General features: G+C 43.6%; 1 protein-coding gene across 1 annotated transcript in view; it reads right to left on the bottom strand.

Annotated features, from left to right (window-relative positions):
* Nucleotides 1-16782, bottom strand: part of prkg1b (protein kinase cGMP-dependent 1b) — a 623979-nt gene that overhangs the window by 278318 nt on the left and 328879 nt on the right. The gene's annotated exons all lie outside the window — the stretch shown is intronic.

Genomic DNA, 16782 nt, shown 5'->3' with positions numbered 1-16782 from the left:
TCTGCAAACTTGGTGATAAAACATTCACCTCCATCATACGAGTCATTAATATATATTGGAAATAATTGTGGCCTCATCACTACAAGACAGCATTAGTTACAGATGGCCATCCTGAAAATGCACCCACCATCCCCATCCCAGCTCTCTGTCCTTTAGCTAGCCAATCCTCTGTCTATAATGTGCCACCTTCAACACTCTGGACTCTTTTCTTATCAAGTTGCCTTCTGTGTTGTAACCTATCAAATAACTTTTGGAAATTCAACAACTTCATCTGCTGCTTCTATCCTACTTATCATTTCTCCAAAAACCTTTTTTTTTCAGGCATGCACGATAAAGGGTGTCTCGGTGGTTAGCACTGTTGCCTCACAGCGCCAGGGACCCAAGTTCAGTGTGGAGTTTGCACATTCTCCCAGTATCTGTCTGGGCTTCCTCCGGGTGCTCCGGTTTCCTCCCACAGTCCAAAGGTGTGCAGGTCAAAGTGGATTGGCCATGCTAAATCATCCACAGTGTCAAAGGATGTGCAAGTAGGTGGATTACCAAGGGAAATGCAGGGGTAGGGTTATTCAAAGTTTGTGAGAAGATTTGTAGCTCGGGTGCTCGTTGCTGTGGTTCTGTTCGCCGAGCTGGAAGTTTTTGTTGCAAACGTCTCGTCCCCTGTCTAGGTGACATCCTCAGTGCTTGAGAGCCTCCTGTGAAGCGCTTCTGTGGTGTTTCCTCCGGCATTTATAGTGGCAAGTAGGGTTATGTGGGTATGGGTAGGATGCTTTTCAGAGGGTTAGTGTGGATTCGATGGGCCTTCTTCCACACTGTAGGGATTCTATTTCATTATGTATTTTTTGTGCACTGCTATTACATAATAGTTTAGCTCTTCCCGTGTGGCAGATGTTCAGTGAGCCAATCAATAGTTCCATTTGTTTTATCTTGCTTCCTGTTTTGAATAAGGTTGCTACACTGACATTTTTCCAAACTTTTGGGACTAGTCCAGACACTAAGGACTCTTTCAAGATTGCTATCAGTATATCCACTAATTCTGCAGCTAATTATTTTAAAATTCTAGGATGCAACACATTTGATCCAGGAGACTTATCAGCACTTAGCCAGATTAGTTTTCTTCACATGTTTTCTCTCTAGTGATGGTAATTACGTTTATTTCATCCTCCCTCTCCCTTTATTACTTAGCAATTTTGGAATTCAATTAATGTCCTCTACTATGAAAATAATGCAAAGTATTTAATGCAACTCATCTGTCATTTTGCTGTTCATCAGGTGATAAGATAGTATGAGCATTGATTACTGAAATCTCCCTTTACAATTGGCACACTGTTGCAGTTTTCATAGTGGCCATAATCCCACTAAGGAGCTGCAAACTCATGTTGCTTCAAACCATGAACCATGTTTATGTTTTCTTCGGGACCACTGTTGCAATTTTAAGGAACTCCGTGCATTCACTTTCCGTAGTGATTGGAATATGGGCTAGGCTGATCTCATTGACTATGAGATCCTTGATTGAGGTTGTTAACCCGGGCTAATCAGGGAGCCCTGGCTGACAGAGATAAACAGGAGATTCTCCTCAGTCTGGGGACTGGCTCTGAGCCGGCTGGTCAGAGCCCATGTACTGTGCACAAGTAAATAAAGGGTGACTTGGTGACGGGATACCAGCCTGTGTGCAATTATTTCATTTTCCATCATAAATTAGTCTCAATATTTTTCTTTGTTTGGTTTTGTTTGTTTAGATTACAATAAAACCATGTGAATTTTGAAGTTCAAATTCCATTTGCCTCACCTAAGAATTCCATTTTACTTAAGCTACATTTACTGGCACTGTTTACATACATTTTGGTATTGATGCAGTACTCAACATCAAGACAAGACTATCACATACACACACTAAAGATGGGAGGCACGATGCGCTCTTTGAGTTTGCACCAAGTGCAACTGGAGCCCGGGTGAACAATTATCCTGGTGAAATTCATTCATGAATGCACATTCACATCACTTATGTAAGCAAACTTTAACATAAGGATTGTGGAGGAAGTAGCTAGCGCAATCTAGGTAGAGTTGTCACTTCCAGGGAAGAATATGGAGCACAAGATGATAAAGAGAGACATTTCGACAATGTAGTGATATCCAGATTGGAAAAGACAGAGTAACCTCCCAATTTAGACAATTAATCATGTATGCATAAACATTCTAATGACACAATGAATTCATTAAATTTACCCAAGCTTTCAATAATAAACCACATGTTTATCAACATTTGTGCACGATGTTAACCATAAGCCAACTCTCACTTCATAGTACAAAACAAACACTGATAGCATATGCTACCTCCCATTGTCATAAACCGGACTCCAAAACTATGAGCTGATGCCCAAACTTGCACTATAAATCTAAAGAGCATTCAGTCACAAGGTCGCTCTGCTCTGTTTCATGAATTATTCGTCAAACAGTGTCAGTTGTTAATTTTTGACTGATCTTGAATGGAAATCTAGGCTAGCTGCTCATAATGTTTTTACATGGCTATGTTATGCCAGCTCTGTAGTCAAAATGAAGTTAAGGACAGGACTCCCCCAGCCCTAAGTGGACAGTTGAGTGATTTATAACACCCACAATAAGGTTGTTTCTTTCCCATTTGATCTGTATCAATAGCAAATAGGCTGCTTACCCGGAGACTCAGCATGTCCCAGTTCACATGCCATACTGCGCCAAGCACTGGAAGGGTTGGTAGGAAGCCGAGTTGTGCCAGGAAGGCCAAAAATAGCTAAATACTAAAGTGGGTACTTAACATTTTTAAGCATAATGCTATATCTCTCAGTTTATCAACTGATATAGTGCAAACCAATTGCTTTATTCAGCCATCAGTATTGTTCAAAACAAATAGCAATGGAGCAAATACTTGCCTATACTGTTCCTGGTACAGAGTTGGAATGGATATTAGAATGGTCTGCAGTTTTAGCTCACAATATTTCATCCAAGAAGCACAAAGTGGGATTTTTAATCCAATGTCACAATCATTTTTAAAGAACAAACCTTAAATATAATAATAATCCACATTCATATTAAATTTTAGTTATGCATGATAAGGAGGAAAACAGTATTTAAATAAGATTTTACACTAATTTGCATTAAACGTAGACAAAAGCTGTTGCTTTAGAGAATGGGCAAGTATAGATAATCACTTTACACCAATCCCCACAACCCACAACTCCACATTTTCCATGCATGACAATGTTCTGACCTCTACCCTGTTTAGAGATAACATTAAGCAGTACAGCCAGTTGTGTGAATGAGAGCTGGAAATTACCAAGCAAACAGACTACATGGAGGGGGCAACTCGAGTTCAATGTGGTGAAATGGGACATCAGCCAGCTTGGATCCAAGAAAGACAACATTAGAATATTATCTGAATGGAGATAGACGATGACCTGCGAGGGAGCAAATGGATGGAAGTGTTCACATACACAAATCATTAACTGTTGGAATGAAAAGCAATGACAACGCAATATAATCCACATAATAAAACCATAGACCTTTATTTGTTGTACTGTCTCTCATTGAAACATTCAAAATACTTAAAGGGATAGACAGAAGTGAAATGTTTTCCCTGATACATAGAATTCGTAGTGTGGAAGCAAGCCATTCAGACTATTGAGTCCATATTCACTCTCTAAAGAGCATCCCACCCAGACCCACATCCTTCCCCCCCAACAATCCCTTAACCCTGCATTTTCCATGGCTAACCCATCCAGCCTGCACATCCCTGGACACAATGGGGCAATTTAGCCTGGTCAATCCACCTAATCTGCACACTTTTGGACTGTGGAAGGTCACTGGAGCACCCAGAGGAAACCCACACAGACACGGGGATAACTGCACACAGAGTCGCCCGAGGCTGGAACTGAACTGTGCGGCAGCAGTGCTAATGACTGAGCCACCATATTACTGCTTGGCTGGGGAGTCTAGAAGCAAGAGACATTTTTAAAAATAAGGTGGGCACGGATAATTGAGTGTGAATATCATACTAATCAGTACATAAGATGAAGAGAGAAGTATTATTTCAAACGGTTAAGAGTTTTTGGAATTTTGTGTCTCAGGGGGCTTTTGAAGCTCAGCATTTCATTAAAGTTTGAAGTAGAGATTGAAACATTTCTGATTGCCAATGACAAAAAAGCTGTGTGAGTAAAGGGCATTGAAGTGTTCAATCAACTATGATCACGTTTAATGGGGGAGCAGGCGTGATGGGCTGAATGGACGAACTCTGTTCCTATTTTAGGGTCAATTAGAAATCAAAGGGGAGCATCGGACAGACCCAATCTGCAGCAGCAGTCAGCTTTGAACACTACCACAGAGAGGCTACTACAGGGCAAATGGAGCGAAAGAAAGCTGCTTGGTTGCTACTGTTGTAGCATGTATTTCAGTAGTTTGTATTAGCTGCCTTCGAAAAGGCTGAGGGAGAGACTCTTCACAAACCCAAACTTCATAATTATACTCAATGTGCAGCATGCTCAGTAAGGGGTGACATTAACTTAGACTGGAAAGCAGCCTTCTCTTTGAATTTTATTGATCATTCATCTTTTGAAGCAAAAGGTGAATTCAGTAGTGCAGGGAACATCCAGACGGACAGCAGGACATCGGAGGGCAGACTGCCAAATTTAACTTGTTTCTCGGAGTATAAAAGGTCGAGAGGTAATCTAATCAAGGTGTTTCGGTTGATGGTGGTATTTGACTGGGAAGATACAGAACTCAGAATAAATTGGCGTTCCCTTGAGAGAATGGGTCTCCTCCATTGTTAAATTCAAATCAGCCAAATTTTTCAGGGTTGATGTTGAAAAGCACGTTTCCACACAAACCTTTGGAGAGTCTGGAACAGATTTCCCCAAATTGTTGAGTTCACTTGGGCACTACACCGAATAAGCAAGAGAAACTCTGGTGGGATTTGTCCTGTGCCCCAAGATTAGGTTCAATAACAATCGGAAGTCTACACTATTGGGGGAAGTGGGTGGGGTGGTGCACAGTCACCAGAGATTTCTCCCCTGTTAGTCAGATAGCAGCCTGAGAGTGGGCTCTCAAATATTGGCTTTGAAAATGCAGCAGGCTGTCTCTTTGGGTATTTAAACAGGAAAGTGCCTCATGATTGAGGTCATCACTTTCCAAACTTTGCAAATGTTACTTAGAAAAAAATCCCCTCAGTAACTGACATCCCATTGCAATGGACAGGGAGAGTGGAGGCGAAATCCCATTGGGGGTAGAGTCAAGTTGTAGTTGGAGCCAGGCATGGGGGGGGTGGTGGGGTCTTGAAACCTATCTGGAGATGGATTCCCCACCAGGACTACTGTGTAGGGATGAAATGTAGCCAAAAAAGCTCATGTCTGTTTTCATACACATCCTTAACAAGTCCTGGGCCTCCTCTACTGCCAAATCCAAGCCACTAGAGAACTGGAGGAAGAACACCTCATCTTCTACCTCAGGACCGTACAACTACATGGTGTCAGTATCAACTTCACTTGTTTCCAAATCCCCCCTTCCCCCACCTCATCCCAGATCTAACCCTCCAACTCGGCATCGCCCTCTTGAACTGTCCTACCTGTCCATCTTCCTTCCCACCTATCTGCTCCACCCTCTCCAGTGACCTATCACCATCACCTCATCTGCATCAACTTATCGCCCTCCCAGCTACCTTCCCCCCACCCCACCCCCACACATTCCTGATGAAGGACTTATGACCGAAACAGCAACTCTCCCCCTCGTCACAGCCTGACATGCTGTGTTTTTCCAGTGTCACACTTTGACTCTCACAATCTCAGAAATACCGAAAGATCCAGCTCCCCATCTTTGTGCATATGGGGGATTCTCACCATATTTCTGCTGAGGAGGCAATGAAGCAACAGTCTAACAATCAGCAACTTCAACGTTTAGAATAATTAAAATCCCCAAATGTCTGGGACACTCAACCATTCTGAATTGCTTAAATGAACACTTCAAACATCGCCGCTTGCCCAGAGCATGTGCCAGCAGTGCAGTGACATAACTCACCTGACCTCAAAGAAAGTAATCCACAAAAATGGAACAATTTCTGTGCAATGGACCTCCCCTTTCATGAAGCAGTGGTGAAACTGGTGACAGAATGGGGGAGTTTCCATCAACATGAAGCCTTCAAGCAGGCTAAGCAACCTTGAAGAATGCTTACAAGCAGAAAGCATGGGCTATTCTTCACTTTTTATCAATTTTACAGAGTGGCATAATCACAGGATTTGTATAGTACAGAAGGAGGTTACCCAACCCATCACACTTGCACCAGCTTTACTACCCAGTGCCAGTTCCCTTTGTCTCTATACGCCATCACTCTTCCAAAAACTATCCAATGCCCTCATTAATGCCTCAAGCCTGTCCCCACCTCATTTCCAGGCAGTGTATTCCATACCCTAACTACTCGCTGTGTGAAAAGATTTTTCTCACTTCATCTCATCCATAATCATTGCACGCACCCTTAGGAAGCTGAAATCTCAGAAACAACCCTGAAGAGCAGAATACTTAAAAAGTTTCAGAACTATAGCAATGAAAAAATTGACTTCATATAAATACTAAATTAGATTGGTTTTTCAGGACCAGAGCAAAGGGAGTTATGAGGTAATTACCCCAGTTACACCTCATTAACAAGCCTTATACAGGGCAGGGCAAGGGAAGGATTAACAGCAATTTTAAAGCATAAATGGAGACATTCTCATTGGCTAAATGATTTCTTAAATGTGCTGTGTCTGATGATTAAATACTGAAACAGCAGGTGAGCTCCAGGTGGACACAGGAAGTGCCTCAGTGAGACTCACTGGTGAAGTGCAGCATTCCCAACGACACCTGGGAACCACTGGCCCAAGACTGTCCAAATTGGAGGAGGAGCTTCCAGGAAGGCACCAAGTACCCAGAGACGTGCCGTCGGGAAAAATAAAAGCCAGGTGAAAACATCAGCAGCCCTGCCCCAAGTGTAACAGAGCTTGCAGTAGCCACATGGGTCCCTACAGCCACCTACAGACTCACCCAGAGAGTGAAAGAGAGTCATCCTTATCTGCAAGGGACCACCGATGATGAGGTGCAACCTGTGGAAATCACTGACAGTAACTTCTGGCTTTCTAAGTTTACCTGTGCGTGTGCAGAGGTGCCCCAAGTTGCTCTCAATTTCATGCAGCAATGATAGTGAATAGCAGCAATTTCACTACCATTAAGACTGAAAAATTCATCTTCAGGAATTAAAACTGTTAAGTCCATGAATCCAGCTCATCCGATCCTTGCTGCTCTTCTCTTGAAAATCCCTCAGAACAGCTACACAAACCTTTATTTACACATGCACCATTGTTACTTTGTGGTGAGTAAAACTTAATACATCATATAAACTTGCACGTAAATAACGTCTGGGATCACCAGCCTGGATTCAAGACATTGCCCAGTTTCACTCTACCACACAGTCCTGGTTCAATGAATCATCCAGTCCGTTACCTTTACAATATGTAATAATTATGCAACTGATCAATTTAATGAAATGTTTTGTGGCTGTTTAGATTAATTTTATGCTTTACTCAACTTCTAAAATCAGTGCAGAGCAAACAACAGATCAAAATGTTCTAGGTTTTGAGAAATAACCAAACGACAAGCCACGATTGGCTATGGAAAAAAAAATATCAGAGCAGGAATAACACATTAATGGCTTGCAGATTGCAAGAGAGATAAAATAAAGGATCAAATCCGATATTGCACTCCATCAAATGCAGGTTTCTCACAAGCTTAATGTGGGTGAAAAGGAAATGAAGGTTGATCAGGATTTCCCTTTGTAATTAAAAATTGCTGCATAGAAAGTGCCCCACAGTATGAGTTCCTGTAATTGCTGATCACAGCTGATAATTCCAAATGTGAAGAACAGATGAAGTCCATAGGTGGTGCTGTTTACAAATGTCAGCCTTGAAAATATCTCTCCAAGCACCCAAGGGGAGATCTTCTCCAGTTATAATGGGGAACATAGCAGTGTTCGTGGACGGGAAATCCTTTAGCTGATCAACCAGGATTTTCCTCCAAACGTGACTTGATGCGAAACAATGTATTCACGAGAAACTTGAACAGATACATTGTGATAAAATACAAATAGGGGACTTTGTGCCATCATCGCCAGTCCAATCAGAAGGGGTGCAAGAAACAATGATTCTAGCACTGAGAGAGGGTTATTGCAGAGAATGAGACATTGTGGCTTAAGGTAGTTTCTTGCAACAGTGACCAATCCCATTGGTCAAGAGGCAGAATTTAAAACTTTAAAGAACACTTTAAAAAGTTCTTCAGACTGCTCTATGAATCACACAATGTTGGAGTGAAATGCAAAAACAAATACTCAACTCCTGCCCTTGATACCAAAACTGACCTGAGTGATGGGATGGGTAGAGGTCCTGGTCTACCAGAGATCTGATACCACAGGGACCGTGAAGAAAATCTTCACCCTGGGACCTCTCTCCAATTACCTTATCCCCGGAGCAAAACAAACTCTTCAACTATTAGTGTAGCATGCTGAATGCTTTAATACAGTTAAATTGTTCAGTTTAGTGACAATGCTTTTTTAAAATTGTTGTTGCTCTTCGTGTAAGAAAACTGAAGTTTCCATTCTAAGTGCTACTTGAATCAATTGAGAGTCAACTTAATCCTAAATCAGGAGAAAAACGGTTTGAATACAATTCAGGTTTGCCCACATCACTTGCCATTTTAGAGGTGAAATTCCATCTACTATTTTGTTAGTATCAGTCAAAGTGACCATAAAGTTGACAGAAGATTGTAAAAGCTAAATCACTTCTCTAATATGCTTCCGGGTAAGAAGCCTGCTGGTCTGGTCGATGCATTGTTCCCAGCACACAGAAATGTGCTCAGCTCTAACCATCCACATAAGTGATACAGCCACCAGTCATGTGTATTGTATTAACATCAAGTTACTTCCACTCGGTTATATCAACCCACTCTCAAGGCGACCAGTAATGCCAGCACTGCTGTCTTCTAGCGTCAGGGGATCCAAGATCGATTCCAGCCTCAGACGACTGTCTGTGTGGAGTTCACACATTCTCCCTGTGTCCACGTGGGTTTCCTCCTGGTGCTCCGGTTTCCTCCCACAGTCCAAAGGCAGGTGGGTTGCCTGCGCTATATTGTCCCGCAGTGTCCAGGGATGTGCAGGCGCATTGGATTAGCCATGGGCTTATGCCCGAAACGTCGATTCTCCTGTTCCTTGGATGCTGCCTGACCTGCTGCGCTTTTCCAGCAACACATTTTCAGCTCTGATCTCCAGCATCTGCAGTCCTCACTTTCTCCTTAGCCATGGGAAATGCAGGGTTACAAAGTAGGAGGGTAGGTCTGGGTGGAATGCTGTTTGGAGGTTTGGTGTGGACGCGATGGGCTGAATGGCCTACTTCCACACTGTAGAGATTCGATGTAGATATAAATAATCTAATGGCAGTACCTGAAGAAAAATAGGATGTCCTAGAGTCATAGAGATGTACAGCACAGAAACAGACCCTTTGGTCCAACTCGTCCATGCCAACCAGATATCCTAAATTAACCTTGTCCCATTTGCCAGCACTTCGCTCATATCCCTCTAAACCCTTCCTATTCAAATATCCATCCAGATGCCTTTTAAGTGTTGTAATTGTACCAGCCTCCACCACATCCTCTGGCAGCTATTCCATACACGTACCACCCTCTGCATGAAAACAATGCCTCTCAGGTCACTTTTATATATTTCCCCTCTCACCTTAAACCTGTGCATTCTAGTTCTGGACTGCCTCATCCCAGGGAAAAGACTTTCCCCACTTATCCTATCCAAGCTCTAATGATTTTATAAACCTCTATAAGGTCATCCCTCAGCCTCCAATGCTCCAGGAAAAATAGTCCCAGCCTATTCAGCTTCTCCCTAAAGCTCAAATCCTCCAACTCTGGCAACATCCTTATAAATCTTTTCTGAACCCTTTCAAGTTTCACAACATCCTTTTGATAGGAAGGAGACCAGAATTGCACACAATATTCCAAAAGTGGCCTAACCAACATCCTGTACAGCCGCAACGTGACCTCTCAACTCCTATACCCAATGTTCTGACCAGTAAAGGAAAGCATATCAAATGCCTTCTTCACTACCCTAGCAATCTGTGACTCTGCTTTGAAGGAACTATGAATCTGCAGTCTAAGGTCTTTATGTCCTGCCCATGCAATAAAACCACCAGAGACAGACAAAGTGTTCTGAAGAACGGTCATACTGGACTCCAAATATTAACTCTGTTTCTCTCTCCACAGACACTACTCCACACCTGGACACTACTGGAGAACAAAATTCTCCAGTATTTTGTTCATTTGCTTCAAATTTTCCACAGTATTTTGCTTTAATATGATCGCTGTTTCCTTTGTCTTTATGTACCTGCATAAAAATGACAGTACTTCAAAAATAACAACTGGTTTTGAAGTGCTTTGAGAGTTCCGGATGAAGTGGTAGGTGTTATTGAAACACCACTTCTTTTAGTCGAAGGCAGATTTTCTTTCAAGGTCAAGTTGTTCTCCTGTAATTGAGGAGGAATACTTAGGTGTACGCCTTAGTTGATTTAGAAAAAGAGTTTATACTGTGATTTTCTGCCTCACTTATTTGGACACTGGGGCTTGCAGATTCAGAACCTCTCAGTTCAGTGTGTGTTCAGTCCTGAGTTTCATCTTGTGCTCGATTTGCAAGTCTACATAACTTTAGCTTCCATAATGTCAAACAGTGGAGAAGTCAATAACTGGAATTCTCCTATTCCTCTCAGTTTGATAAGCTAAAACAGTTCTTGCGTAGAGGGAATCATAACTGGCTTCTGAGTTCCATCATTATCACTATTCTGACAATTGTCATGTACAAAGGAAAAAATCCCTTTAAAAATGCCATGGTACTTACTTTGACACAAGTGCTTATAATAAAACTGACAGGATCTGGGAGAGACAATTTATTAAATGTGAAATGATTGGCAGAATCAGATGAAAAGGCTGGCGAGGCCCATCTCAATATTGAGATCATTCCGCTCCAAAGTTCATGCTTTTCACAAGCTCATTGCGAGATTCTCCCGTAGACAGATATGAAATTGCTGGCAACTACAGTGTGTTCTGGTATAACGCGACAGTTGCGTTCCTCTGCAGCCCCGCACTACAGAAAACCACTATAGAAAATTGTACTGTAAAAGATCACCAGATAAAATTGCTATACCCATTCAGTGGAAAATTTGCATTATCCAAACAGGACCCACTATTCATCAATCGCATTACAGCCAATTCGCGTTGACAAAACACACATTATACCAGAATGAACTTGCTTGCTAAGTGCCTTGTTAATGGCACAATTTATTAATACAGAGGGACCTCAATTATCCGAACGAGATGGGCGGGCACTATTTCGTTCAGATAATTGATTATTCGGTCAATTGATTTTCTCTGGGGCTCGGAGTTTTCTGTGAAGTCTACTCCCCTTTCAGGAGGCTAGGCAACAGCACATCTGCCCACCCCCACCCCCCTCCCAACACCGTCCACTCCCATCCTGCACCCCTGTTCAACTCTTACCCACCGTCTGTTCCCCGTCTGCGCTCTCACCCCTTCCCCCCTCCGCCGACACCCAATTTTTTGACAGGTTCCACCTCTGCCCTGTACAGGACAATATTGGAGAGATTGTCTGGGGAAGCAGGGTTCAGGGTACACCCTTATGTAGGGCTCCAGAGAAAGTGTGAGAGGGGAGAGAGACAGAGAGGGCTGGAGGTTAGTCTTTTCGAGACAGTGCCTGGACTGTCCAGGACAGTTCTCGTCAGCATTTCAGTGAGCTAAGTTCGTTTTTGATCATTGTACCTGTAAACAAAAGATGTGATCAGGGTTGAAACAGCTCTTTGACGTAATGTTTCTACTGGGGCCCTGAGATCCTCTTTGGATAATCCGAAACCTGGATAATTGATATTCGGATAATTGAGGTTCCTCTGTATTAAGCCTTCCATCTTACTCAACAAGCTCAATGCCAGGAAAATCTGTCAAGGAAGGCAGCAGACTCAGCGCACCACACGCTCCAAACAACATCAATGCTGCCTACAATCAAACAGTAGCCCATAGCATAACCCATGGGCATCAGTCGCATGTGCCCCTCATCCATAAACATTAGCATCTGCCAATCCCTCATGATCACCCTGGCACTTCCACTGTTAACTGGCAGCACACTGGAAGGTACTTCAGTAATGAGCATTTGAAAGGCTGCAGTGGAGATAGAGAAAATCTTCAAACATAGATGGGCACCCAGCTTGCAGAATGGACCAGGCTGCATCTTGAGTGCTGTCTGCTTGTTCTCTCAGCACCTGAGAGACAGATGCTGGATGCTCATAGACCCACTCATCTGGGGACAGGGGAGGGAGAAGGTCAGGGTGGGGTCTTGCAGCTGTTGGATTGAGCCTCCAGCAGTACAATTGTGAAAGTGGGAGCAGGCTTGAAAAGGGAGGGGTGGGGGGGGGGGGGGGGGCATATGATAAAAACAGCTGGGAAGGGTGTCATCTGTGGATTGCTGTCCATAGTCAGGAGCACCATGGATTTGGAGGGTTTGAAGGGGTGCTGTTCTGCCTGAGGATTGCAGCCATTTGCAAAGGAACACTCAGTGCCGCCTCCCATCAAACTGGAAATGGAAGGAGTGCAATTTAGTAAAGGGGCAGGTGAAACGGTCTCAGGCTGGAACATGCAAAACTCTAATGGCTGTTTTAGGCATAGCCCTGGGTGCCTCTTTTGATGCTTCAGATTAGACAAGGAGAAACTTCCTATTTACAGGAGAACTGAGAACCACACCGCCCCAGGAGAGGCAATGATAACTGAGGAAACTCTGATTTTAAAAAAAAAATAGATCGTGTTTTTCAGGTCTGAATTGCACTGCCTGAGGGTGTGGTGGAGGGAGTTTCAATCGCAGCTTCCAAGCGACATGAACAATGAGAAGAAAAATTTGACGGGCTGTGGGGAAAGGCAAGAGTGTAGCACAAGGTGTATTGCACTTGCAAGCAGACAGCACAAAGGTGGGATGCTAAATGGTGCCCCCTTGTGGTGTAATCATGCTGTGTTTCTACCAAGACTGCAGGCTCAATGAATGAGTGGGAACTGCCTGCTAAATAGGACAGTGGCACGTCAATTCCTTGCAACAGAGCATTCATTGATAATGGTTTGATTTCTATGAATGCCACTTCGCTTTCACTCCTACGTGCTATGATTGAATTAACCGCATCAGAAATGTACTTAATTTCCCCACAACAAAGAAAGAATTGTGTTCCAACCAGACTCCCACCAGACAAGTGTGACATCAGATGCTACAGATTACAGATTACATTACAGTGTGGAAACAGGCCCTTCGGCCCAACAAGTCCACACCGACCCGCCGAAGCGAACCCACCCATACCCCTACATTTACCCCTTACCTAACACTACGGGTAATTTAGCATGGCCACTTCACCTGACCCTGCACATCTTTGGACTGTGGGAGGAAACCGGAGCACCCGGAGGAAACCCACGCAGACACGGGGAGAACGTGCAAACTCCACACAGTCAGTCGCCTGAGGCGGGAATTGAACCCGGATCTCTGGCGCTGTGAGGCAACAGTGCTAACCATTGTGCCACCGTGCCGCCCACCAGAGGATGGAAGAGGATGTTGTCCACAGTATCTATGACTGACATTACAGAGAATATACCCTCACTTTAAAATGGTGCTGCACATATCAGCTGAGCACTTTTTAAACTTACTGAGAGATGTTTTTAAATCTCTTCCTAGCAGTATACCTCATCCCTAGTCTGTAGTCTTCCCCAGCTTGACAATCATCTACGATTTCCAGTCTCCTCTGGTCCTTTGTAATTACTCCAATTTACATCACTCAGCTGTAATTTCAGTTGCCGAGCTTCTAAAATCTAAATGCAGTCCATAAACTTCTCCCCGTCTCTTTTCTCCTTGAAGATGATCTTTAAAAATCTATCTCTTGACAAAGTTTTTGGTCCAGTCTATATGTGACTTCATTTCCAATGCTGCCTGATGATGTTTCCATGAGGTATCTTTATTCTGTTTACCCACAATTTGTTGTCATTGTTGATTTAACTATACTGTGTGACAAACAACTGGAACAGGAGACAAGTGAATGGTCTTTTTAGAAGGGCAGGCTCTGTTAAAAAAAGCCTCTTTATAAATCCAATATCAATTGATGAAAATGAAACCTTTTTACAAATAGAGCATCTAATTATTGGAAGCACTTTTAGAAAGCAGAACAACCAAACCAGTTTAGAAATGGGTGTAATTCGTTTGAAGTTCCAATCACTTTTGCAACACATGACTGTCATGTTGTGCACAGCAAGATCCCACAAATAGAAATGCAACCCGTGACCATTTTCTTTTGGGAAAAGAGATGTGTTGAATGAGGGAGAAAATGTCTATGACACCAAGGGCAACTTCCCAAAAGAATGCCATGCAATTGTTTATTAATCTGAGGGAGAAATTGAGGTCTCAGTTTTGTAATCTCATCAGAAAGATGACAGCGCAGCACTCCCTCGATCCTGCACCTGGCTGTCAGTTGAGATTCTGTGCTCAGGGCTCTGGTGTGGGCCCCAATCCCATAATCTTCTGACTGAAAGCAAGCATTGCTACCAAGTGAGTGTGACTGACATTGTATAGATCTTTATGATAGCATTCACAAAACCTATTCTGAGGAATAGAAATACAGCTGGATATCAGAGACCACAATTTGATTGGGAAATAAGGAAATATTTCTCTTGGGAAATAAGACAGGTCAAGTGAGTGAGGTGGGGGGGCACTTTGGTGTCAGTGATCATAATTCTATTAATTTTAAAATAGTTATGGAAAAGGACAGACCTGATCTAAAGGTTCGAGTTCTAAGTTGGAGGATGGCCAATTTTGACGGTGTTAGGCAAGAACTTGCAAAAGCTGATTGGGAGAGGCTATTCACAAGGGAAATGGATGGTTGGAAAGTGGGAAGCCTTCAAAAATGAGGTAACATGAATCCAGAGACAAGGCTGGAATGCTGGATGACAAGAGAAATTGAGGCTCTGGTCAAGAAAAGGGTTACAGGAGATGTCCCCACATGCCATCTTTTGTACAGAGATGAGTTTGATAAAGCCTACTAATGCTCAGTCACCTGAGTGTAGACCACTCTGATCACATGGGGCACATGGCGGGCAGACTCCCAGAACTGGAAGCAAGCAACAGTAAGTGAAGCCTAGAGACAGCAAAGTGCTACTGGTGAATGTTGAGACCAGCCCAACAATCTGATCCCAGAGGGAGGGGAAATCCTGAAGAGAAGGCCAGCAGTGACAGCAAAGTGACCAATTTCAATATCCATCTGGCCACCAGACCACAGAGAGGGAAAGGCCAAATAGATTCATAGAATCCCAACAGTACAGAAAGAGGTCATTCAGCCCAACCAGCATCCCATCCAGACTCTAACCTCATAACCCCACAGTTTATTAAGGTTAATCTACCTGGCCTAAACATCCCTGAACATGACAGGGCAATTTAGCATGGCCAATCCACGTAACTTTGGACTGTGGGAGGAAATCAGAGCAGCTAAAGGAAATCCATGCAAACATGGGAGAGAACATGAAAACTCCACACAATCACCCAAGGCTGGAATCGAACCCAGGTCTCTGGCTCTGAGGGACTGTGCAAACCACTGAGCCACCATGCCACCCAATATGAGGCTAAAAAGCCTCAAAAGAAAGATCATAGCAGAGAATGCCATGAACTATTGGTAGGGTGGGGGCGATTAATTAATAAGCACAGTGAGTAAGAAACCATAAGACATAGAAGCGGAAGTAAGGCCATTCGGCCCATCGAGTCCACTCCGCCATTCAATCATGGCTGATGGGCATTTCAACTCCACTTACCCGCATTCTCCCCGTAGCCCTTAATTCCTTGTGACATCATTGCAGATCATACACGTTTCAAGTTTGAGAGTAAGAAACATGGGCCAAAAACAATATAGTTTAACTTAAATAGGGGAGTACAACTGATTGAGGATAGAGTTAGCTGAGGTAAACGGGGTGGATAGATTAGCATGGATGAGAGTAAGCAAGACCCTCAGCAAAAATGCATCCCAGCAAGAAGGAAAGGTTCTAAGACGGTGACAGAGTGACAGAGTGACAGAGTGACAGAGTGACAGAGTGACAGAGTGACAGAGTGACAGAGTGACAGAGTGACAGAGTGACAGAGTGACAGAGTGACAGAGTGACAGAGTGACAGAGTGACAGAGTGACAGAGTGACAGAGTGACAGAGTGACAGAGTGACAGAGTGACAGAGTGACAGAGTGACAGAGTGACAGAGTGACAGAGTGACAGAGTGACAGAGTGACAGAGTGACAGAGTGACAGAGTGACAGAGTGACAGAGTGACAGAGTGACAGAGTGACAGAGTGACAGAGTGACAGAGTGACAGAGTGACAGAGTGACAGAGTGACAGAGTGACAGAGTGACAGAGTGACAGAGTGACAGAGTGACAGAGTGACAGAGTGACAGAGTGACAGAGTGACAGAGTGACAGAGTGACAGAGTGACAGAGTGACAGAGTGACAGAGTGACAGAGTGACAGAGTGACAGAGTGACAGAGTGACAGAGTGACAGAGTGACAGAGTGACAGAGTGACAGAGTGACAGAGTGACAGAGTGACAGAGTGACAGAGTGACAGAGTGACAGAGTGACAGAGTGACAGAGTGACAGAGTGACAGAGTGACAGAGTGACAGAGTGACAGAG

This window comes from Chiloscyllium plagiosum, chromosome 22 (assembly GCF_004010195.1).
Source record: "Chiloscyllium plagiosum isolate BGI_BamShark_2017 chromosome 22, ASM401019v2, whole genome shotgun sequence".
In the NCBI taxonomy this organism is placed as follows: Eukaryota; Metazoa; Chordata; class Chondrichthyes; order Orectolobiformes; family Hemiscylliidae; genus Chiloscyllium; species Chiloscyllium plagiosum.
The sequence above is the reverse complement of the archived record's forward strand: the minus strand, read 5'-3'. Positions and strand labels throughout refer to the sequence as shown.